The sequence below is a fragment of the Mus musculus genome, chromosome 16 (genome assembly GCF_000001635.26).
Source record: "Mus musculus strain C57BL/6J chromosome 16, GRCm38.p6 C57BL/6J".
Classification (NCBI taxonomy): domain Eukaryota; kingdom Metazoa; phylum Chordata; class Mammalia; order Rodentia; family Muridae; genus Mus; species Mus musculus.
The window spans coordinates 13,468,829-13,476,944 of NC_000082.6; the positions used below are offsets into that span (position 1 = coordinate 13,468,829).

Sequence of the window (8,116 nt, forward strand, 5' to 3'; positions counted from 1 at the left end):
TCCCACCTTTGGGAACCTCCTGAGGATTGGTCAGTCCCGGCTAGGGACACAGCTCTTAGACTTTGAGCTAGACAACCAGGAGGACAGGAGGACCTAGTATCCTGCCTCCATCAGCCCATCATTTATGCAAATGCTACTTAGTTGCCGTCTAGATGCAGGATGCTGTCTGCCCTGTTAAATGCTGTGTGAACCCAGATGGAAGCTGAGCAGACATCACACTCGTGAGCAGCTCCCCTTCCTGTGAGCATCTCCCCTTCCTGTGAGCATCTCCCCTTCCTGTGAGCATCTCACCTTCCAGAGTTAGGAGCTAAATGAAAATTTCTTTTTGAGTTACCTGACCTTGAGTACTTTGTTATAACAGAAACCAGACAGAGGCAGGATAATGGTGTGAGTGTTGGCAGGCAGGGTACTCACCTGCAGATGGAGGGAAGACATGGAGGACAAGGCCTGGAGAAACTGTTATACGTGGTCCAGGGTCCTAGATAAGCTGGTGTGCTCTAAAAGCAGAGTTTATGGGAACCAAGCCAGTGCATCCCTGGGGATCCACAGTTCTGTGCACTGTGTGAATCCTGTACGTCTGCCCACCTTCAAATCCTATGGCCTGCTTTCCAGATCCTGAGAGAGCATTGTTCACTCCTGGGATAAACCCCCATAGCTTTGCATTCGTAGCTGTGATTTTCTCCCATTAGCATCTGCTTTTGCTTTGCCTTCCATGCTGGGTTAAACTGTGTTCTATAAGCTTAACATGAAACCAAAGGTCAGCCTATGACCTCATTAGAAATAGCATCTTTTTAAAAAAAAATAGAAAATATCGTACTTATTGTGTATGGGTATTTTGCCTGGATGGACAGATGTGCACCATGCCTGGTATTCTCGGAGGCCAGCAGAGGACATCAGATGCACTAGCACTGTAGTTACAGATGGTTGTGAGCCACCATGCGGATGCTGGGAATTCAATCTGGATGATCAGGGTGTAGCCAGTGCCTAACCACGGAGCCGTCCCTCCAGTCCCCAGAAGTAGCATCTTTGTAGATGTAATCATGTAGCCAAACACGGTCACCTGGGACTATGTGGGTTCTAACTTCATTGAGTACAGACCTTATAAGAAGAGAGGAGTCAGGAACAGTAGCTTACACTTTTAAACCAAGCACTTGGGGTACAGACACGGGTGGATCTCTGTGAATTCAAGGCCAGCTTGGTCTACATAGCAAGCTCTGGCCAGCCAAAGCTAGTGAGATCCTGTGTAATAACAAGGAGGGAGGGAGCAAGGGAGAAAGGGAAGGAGAGAGGAGGGAGGGGCATAGAGACTCCAAGGCTAAGGCTGGAGGGACGCAGCTACCGGCTGAGGGAGGCCAGGAACTGTCTAGCCTACCCTCTTCCCAGACAAATACACATGGTTGAGCATAAGGAATAGATCAGGGCTCTTTACAAATCAAGGTGTTTGAGCTCAAGAGCTGCTGTTTATTGTAAACCCCATGGAATAATGTGACTTACTATTAATCTTATAAGCTCATTCTCTATGCAGTCACCAAATTCCCAGTTGCTTTGGTAAAAACAGTATTTCCTTTCCAGTGACTGCTTTTTTTTTATTTGTTTGTTTGTTTTGTGTTGTGTTGTTGTTTTTTCAAGACAGGTTTCAGGCTGGCCTTGAACTTACAGGGATTCACCTGCCTCTGCCTCCCAGATGCTGAGATTAAAGGCATGTGCCATCACCACCTGAACAACAGCAGCTTTCTAAGGAACCAGTAAGGCACTACAGACTTTTCATATAACATCACCTTCATTCTCTCACAACTAATTCTACAAAACAGATGTTATACGACCTCGTTCGCTGAAGTCAAAGATGCAGAGGGGCCAAGGTGTGGGCTCCGGACCTCACACCAGTGTGGCAGATTCAACAAGCCCAGAATAAGCCTCTTCCTTTGCTCACAATAAGGTGAAGTCTATTTTTCTACTCCTCTGAATCTAGGCTGTTCTCTTAGTGTTTCTACTAATAGAGTGTTCTAGAAGCTTCTGCGCTGATGACTTAAATGCTGGGTAAGGATGCTAGTCTTACCTATTAAAAAATGCAAAGCCTTGTGAAGAACTGAGATAATTTAGTCAATAACTGATGTCAACTGTCCCTCCACACTGCTAAAGAAGGTCACTCCCAACAACCATAGTCATTAACAACAGGTGCATTGAGCTGAGGAACCACCCAGTTGGTGCATAAAACCATTCACTCTAGGCTGCTTTAAAGTGTAGTCTGGGAACTGTCTCTTATGCAGCAAACCCCAACAAATATATTAAAGGCTAAGCCAGATTTCTAACCCAGGTCTTCTACTATTAGAATCGGAATCCCTCAAGAACAGAGTCTGTGTCTTCAGAGCTCAGTAGGGAACCTCCAGGAAACTATACCAACAAATGCCACAAAACTGGGTGGGCTGTCTGTGTGAAGAGAGGGGCTGTCCTAGCCTAGATCTCTAGGGCACTGACCTACATTTATTTTAGATTTATTATAGAAGCAACAACTTCTGCATACCAGAGGTGAGAGATGCAGCAATCCTCTCCGTGCTCATGAAGCTTAAAATTTGGGGGAGAAAGTAGAGAAAAGTAAGCCACTAGCTTGGCTCCGCCTGCTGTCCACCCCATTCCTCTGCTCTAGTATCCCCACCGTCATCTAAGCTGCCACCTTTTCTCTTTCAGATTAAGCCAACTGCCTCTTCATTCCTCAGTCACACTCCTCCTCTGACCCTGCTCCAGGAGGCTCATCTTGTCAGACTTCACACTGAATGAGCGCTGAGGATGCTGTAGAGTATGAGCTGTGTGCAGGTAAGAGGGGTAAATGGCTTTCCTGTGCTTGCCAGGACACGGTCGCTCTAGACTGGGGTCACCTTGAGAGGTGAGCATGTGGAGGAGAAAACGCTAATTCCAATCCAGGATTTCGACCCTGCTTTGACCATTTAGTTCCTGGATAAAAAACACACACAACCTTTTTTTTTTTTTTTTTTTAAAGATTTATATATTCATTATATATATATGAGTACACTGCAGCTGAACAGATGGTTGTGAGCCTTCATGTGGTTGTTGGGAATTGAATTTTAGAACCTCTGCTCGCTCTGGTTGGCCCCACTCGCTCCGGTTAACCCCGCTCATTCCCTCCTCGCTTAGGCCCAAAGATTTATTTATTATTATACATAAGTACACTGTAGCTGTCTTCAGATGTGCCAGAAGAGGGCGTCAGATCTCATTACAGGTGGTTGTGAGCCACCATGTGGTTGCTGGGATTTGAACTCAAGATCTTCGGAAGAGCAGTCAGTGCTCTTACCTGCTGAGACATCTCACCAGCCCCTCACACAACCTTTATATTTACAATAAGCCTTAAACAGCACAAGAGCCAGGCAGATATCTACCCTCTATGCTATTAGAACCTACTTTTCTATCGATAACCCTGAGTTATTACTATGTTTTGTCTGGGCTGCTCTTAATTCCAATTGGCTAGCCCTTAGGGCAATGCTTTTTGACTCCTAACTCATGGTGTCTTCATCTTCCTCCTCCTCCTCTTCCTCTTCTTCCTCCTCCCCTTCCTCCTCCCCTTCTTCTTCCTCCTCTCCCTCCTCCTCCTCCTCATTCTCCTCTGACCCCTAGGCCCAGGAATCTTAAACCCCACCTGTCTCTTCTACTCAGCTATTGGCTGTTGGCATCTTTATTACCAATCAGAAATAACTTGTGGGAAGAGTCATTTGGGTCTATGTTCAGACTCCAGGTTTTGGGAGCCCACACTCAGGTCTTGAGGGCCCACACTTAGCATTACAATAGAGAGTAAGACCAAACCTTCACAAGCATGAACACAGCCTCCTGCCACGGGTTGAAGAAGCAGGAAACTCTCTTCTGGGCCTTACAAATCATGGGCCAATTTAAACTCTTTTTCTCTTTCCATACTTAATCTTAGGTGATAGCAGTGGAAAGAAGACTAAGACAGACTCCATCTAGAAACCAGAATGACCTCTTTTATGGAAAAAGAGACTGTATCACTCGTGTTTCTACCCACAAAAACCTCCACTGTGAGCTCTCTCTCACCTAGGCAGGAGTCTGCATGGCCCCGCTCTTGCCACATCGCCAACCCCAGCCTTTGTCACTCTCTCATAACCACTCTGTCCCTGTACAGATACATGATCTGTTCCTCCCACACATCAGCTCTTCCTGACGCTGGGCCTTTGCATATGTTCTTCTGCCTCATGCCTTTCCTCCTCTTCCTGCAGGATTGCTATCTTCTGGTCCTGTACTCCTCAAGCTCAAAGGCCAACGTCCTGGCATTTGTGTGACGGCTTTTGCCCTACCCTGCAGAATTTGCAATAGGCAGTCTCTACATGTACTCAGGGCCCAGTGGGCATTCAACATGTTCATTGAATGACAACTTTGGTGACAAGTTCCTTATTTGCACATATGCTTTTGAGATGTTTGCAACCATTCTCCACCCCAGCCGGGTTCCCATGTGGCCATCTGGAAGTGAGCACACCAAACAGTCTTCAAATATCATTCCAACCCCCTTCCTGTCTAAATGTCCAATACCATTTGCTGAGACTGAAAAGAACGGAACCCACAGCTGTCCCCAGAGCTCAGTCACTTTGTGGTCTTGCTGGGAGCCACCACCAATTGGCAGGACTCTTCCTGATCAAACCCTAGATGCTCTACCTTCCAGATCTGAAGACTTTTTGACCCAGATCCAAGTCTGAAAGCTCCTATCTGCACATAATGTGAGCAACTCCTCTATGAGATCCCTTCTATGAGTGCCAGTGAACACTGATGCATGCTGGGAAATGCAAACCTCAATCAAATGTGAACTTTTAGCCTGTCCCTTTTCTCCACAGATGGGGTGGCCCAGCAGTCACTCAACGATATGGCAGGTGTAGGTGAAGCATATCACCCCCCACTCCTTGTCGCCCCCGCATCCCATGACAATCTTCAGCACTGATGGGCTCCTTGCACTGACTCTGCCGTGGGCTGTTCTCCCTTGGGCAAATCAGTCAACCTCTGGCCCTCAGTTTTCTCCGAAAAATAGATTAGAGAGGGCTGGCCTTTAATCCCAGCACTTGGGAGGCAGAGAGGCAGGAGGATATCTCTGAGTCCTAGACCAGCCTCATCTACATAGTGAGTTCTGGGACAGTCAGGACTATATGAAGAAACCTACTCTCGGCAAAGAGAGAGAGAGAGAGACTTCAAAAGGCACAGCTGCTTCAGCGGTGTGCACAGAGCCTACCTCAGTGAATGTCTAAAATATCTAAAAATATTTTTATTGCATTTTCCTTTAAGGTTTCAAAAGCAATTTGTGCCCCTGAAACAAGCCAACCAGCAGAGAAGGAACAAAAGAAACATGGTGTCTTCTACCTCCAGCCTTGAAGCTTCCAGACCTCCCTACACGAACCCCCCCCCCACACCCACTCCCCGAAATGATGTCCCAGTGAAGAGCCAGGCTCTTATCCTTCCATCCATGCCTCTCAGGCGTCTGCTTCATTTAGCATGTATGTGCATTTTACCAGGTTAATGCAACACAGACTATTTCCTAGTAGCTGTGAAGCCCAGTGTAGCCTCTGCTGCCGGACACATGGTTTGTCTCCAGTCTTTCCCTTCCCAGCAAAGCAGCCTTGACTCATCTCCTTTCTCTATGACAGAGCCCTTTAGAATGTACTCACTGGGCCAACGATGCAGTTTCAATTTGGGTTTTTAATGGAAGTGGGTGGCTAGGTAAGTGGGTTGAATGACTGACTGATTCTGAATAGCTCTGAATTTATTGAGCTGCTTCCAGGAAGGTCCAGGTGACCTGGGTAGCAGAAAGGACACCCATTCCTGTTTGATGGTGTTTTTTTTCTATCTATCATCCTTCCTGTCTTTCCTTCTTTATTTCTTTCTGGGTGAGACAGGGTCTTATAATACAGTTTCAGCCAGCCTGGAACTCATTATGTAAACCAGGCTGGTCTCCAGCTCATGGAGATGAGCCTGCCTTTGCTTCCCATGTACTGAAATTAAAGCCCAGCTTGTTTTTTTCTCTTTACCACACTGGGGATTCAACCCAAGGCTAGTAAGCACCCTGGCACTGAGTATATTCTGGACCTCTTCTTATTTTAATGTTGATGTAGGGTCCTGCTAAGTTTCCCAGACTGACCTTCAACTCACTATGCAAGTCCAGGCAGGCCTTGAACTCACGATCCTCCTGGTTCAGCTTCCTGAGCTGATGAGTGGCAGGCACCATTAGTCTCATTCGGAAGGATGTGCTTCATCCTTGGTGAAAGCGCTCATCTCTTGTCTTGGCTGGCTAGAATTTCCAGGGTGAAGAAAGGAGGATTAGAAAAGTTCAAGGTCACCCTCCCCTACATAGAGAGTTCAAGGCCAGGCTGGGCCACATGAGAAAAACCAAAAGAACAGATGGTGTTAGCAGGAGGTAGGGAAGGAGTAGGGAGGTCCAGCCCTGGGTGGGGCAGAGCCCCTGCTAAAGACAAGGGACATTCCTTAGTGTCAACTTTCCCTTAGGATGGAGAGGAGGGGTTGCTAGCTCGTCACACCCCACAGCCCTGGAGGACAGGAGCTTACTGTTGAGTTAGTGGGGCAGAGTCGGGGAGAGGCTGTCATTTCGGCAGCCCTGGTACATGGAGCCACTAGCAGGCTTCTTCGTCTCATGTCTTCATCCGCACCACCTCCTAGCAGCCTGCCCTCCCCAACTTGTCCACTTAAAGCCTGGGCCAGTGAGATGACTCTGCAGATAAAGGTATTGTCACCCAGCCTGAGGACCTGAGTTCAATTTCTGGGTTCCATATGATGGAAGGAGAGAACTGAGTCCCTTAACTTGATCTCTAACCTGCACATGTGGATTGTGAATGGGCTTATGTGCCCACACACCCTCTCTCTCACACAATAAACATAAGTAATAAATGTATACATGCATATACACATACATAATACACACATACATACATGCTTGAATGCATACATACGTTCGTATGTATGTCCTTGCCACTCTCTTGGAACCTGACTCCTACAGAATGTAACCTTGATTTGTGCTCCAGGCTCACTTGACACCTGGCTTCTGTGGCTTGTTCGAGTCCTCTGTCTCCCAGACAATGAGCTAGGATTCTGGTCATTCAGGTTCAGCCTGGGTGCAGAGAGTTTTGAGTGGGCCTGTCCACTGGAGACCACTCCTCTCGTCACCCATGAAGCATCTAAAGTTAAGTATGATGGTGCAGACCTGGAATCCCAGAATTCAGGAGGTGGGGGCAGGGATTTCTAAACTCAGAAGTCAGCCTGAGCTATCTAGAGAGATGCTGTTTCAAAAATTTAAAACAGCCGGGTGTGGTGGCACACGCCTTTAATCCCAGCACTCGGGAGGCAGAGGTAGGCGGATTTCTGAGTTCGAGGCCAGCCTGGTCTACAAAGTGAGTTCCAGGACAGCCAGGGATATACAGAGAAACCCTGTCTCGAAAAACCAAAAATAAAAAATAAATAAAACAAAACCGAACAACCACCATCCAGGTTTTTCTCTCAGCACCTCACTATTTCTGAGGTGACCTTGGACTTGCTGACTTCTAATTCCCAGGCTCTAAGCATCCCCCAGGCAACATGATGCAGACTTTAGAAGGCCTTCTCTGTTTCCATTAAAAACATTATATACAATATATTTTAATCATATTTTTCCTTCCTCCCTACCCCTCCCAGATGGTCCCCACCTCCTTGCCACCTTCCCCACAGTTTCAGGATCTCATGTAGACCGAGCTTGTCTCACACTGCTGTGAAGCCAAAAGTGGCCTGAACACTGGAATGGCAGGTGTACATCACCACCTGGTTATCCTAGCTGGGGGACTGAGCCCAGAGCTTCCATACTAGACAAACACACTGCTGCCTATTGAACCTTTTCCCCAACCCCTGCCCTATTCCTACACTTGGCAGGAGCCTGGAATACAGCTGTCACTCAGCATTTACCATAAGCAAAGAGAAAACAGCCCACGCTGCCTTGAGAACAGCCCAGGGTGAGCGTATGACCTCCAGCGTCTGTGTCTCCACAGCATTGTCACAGTCCCCCTTGCAACATCTGGGTTGCTTCACTAAGCTAGCCTGTCACTTCAAAGCAAGTGACCTTGGGGAAGAG

At 47.4% G+C, this 8,116-nt stretch overlaps 1 long non-coding RNA gene and 1 other non-coding gene across 41 annotated transcripts in view; one reads left to right on the forward strand and one right to left on the reverse strand.

Moving 5' to 3' along the window:
• The window catches only part of Gm32817 (predicted gene, 32817), a 28,366-nt gene extending 20,877 nt beyond the window's left edge, over nucleotides 1-7,489 (forward strand). The window contains exons 1-6 of one of the 40 annotated variants that reach the window (NR_168965.1): nucleotides 33-259; nucleotides 1,812-1,936; nucleotides 2,491-2,592; nucleotides 2,686-2,811; nucleotides 3,932-4,043; nucleotides 4,242-4,396. This is a non-coding gene — a long non-coding RNA (predicted gene, 32817). Of the gene's footprint in view, nucleotides 1-32; nucleotides 279-1,629; nucleotides 1,937-2,490; nucleotides 2,593-2,685; nucleotides 2,812-3,931; nucleotides 4,737-5,292 lie in introns of those variants that run through there. The other 39 variants (NR_168968.1, NR_168992.1, NR_168966.1 and 36 more) reach the window with 39 other exon arrangements.
• Nucleotides 2,252-2,352, reverse strand: Mir6365 (microRNA 6365). The gene has a single exon (NR_105784.1). It is a non-coding gene; the product is annotated as a microRNA 6365 (primary transcript).
• Nucleotides 7,490-8,116: the final 627 nt, after the last annotated feature.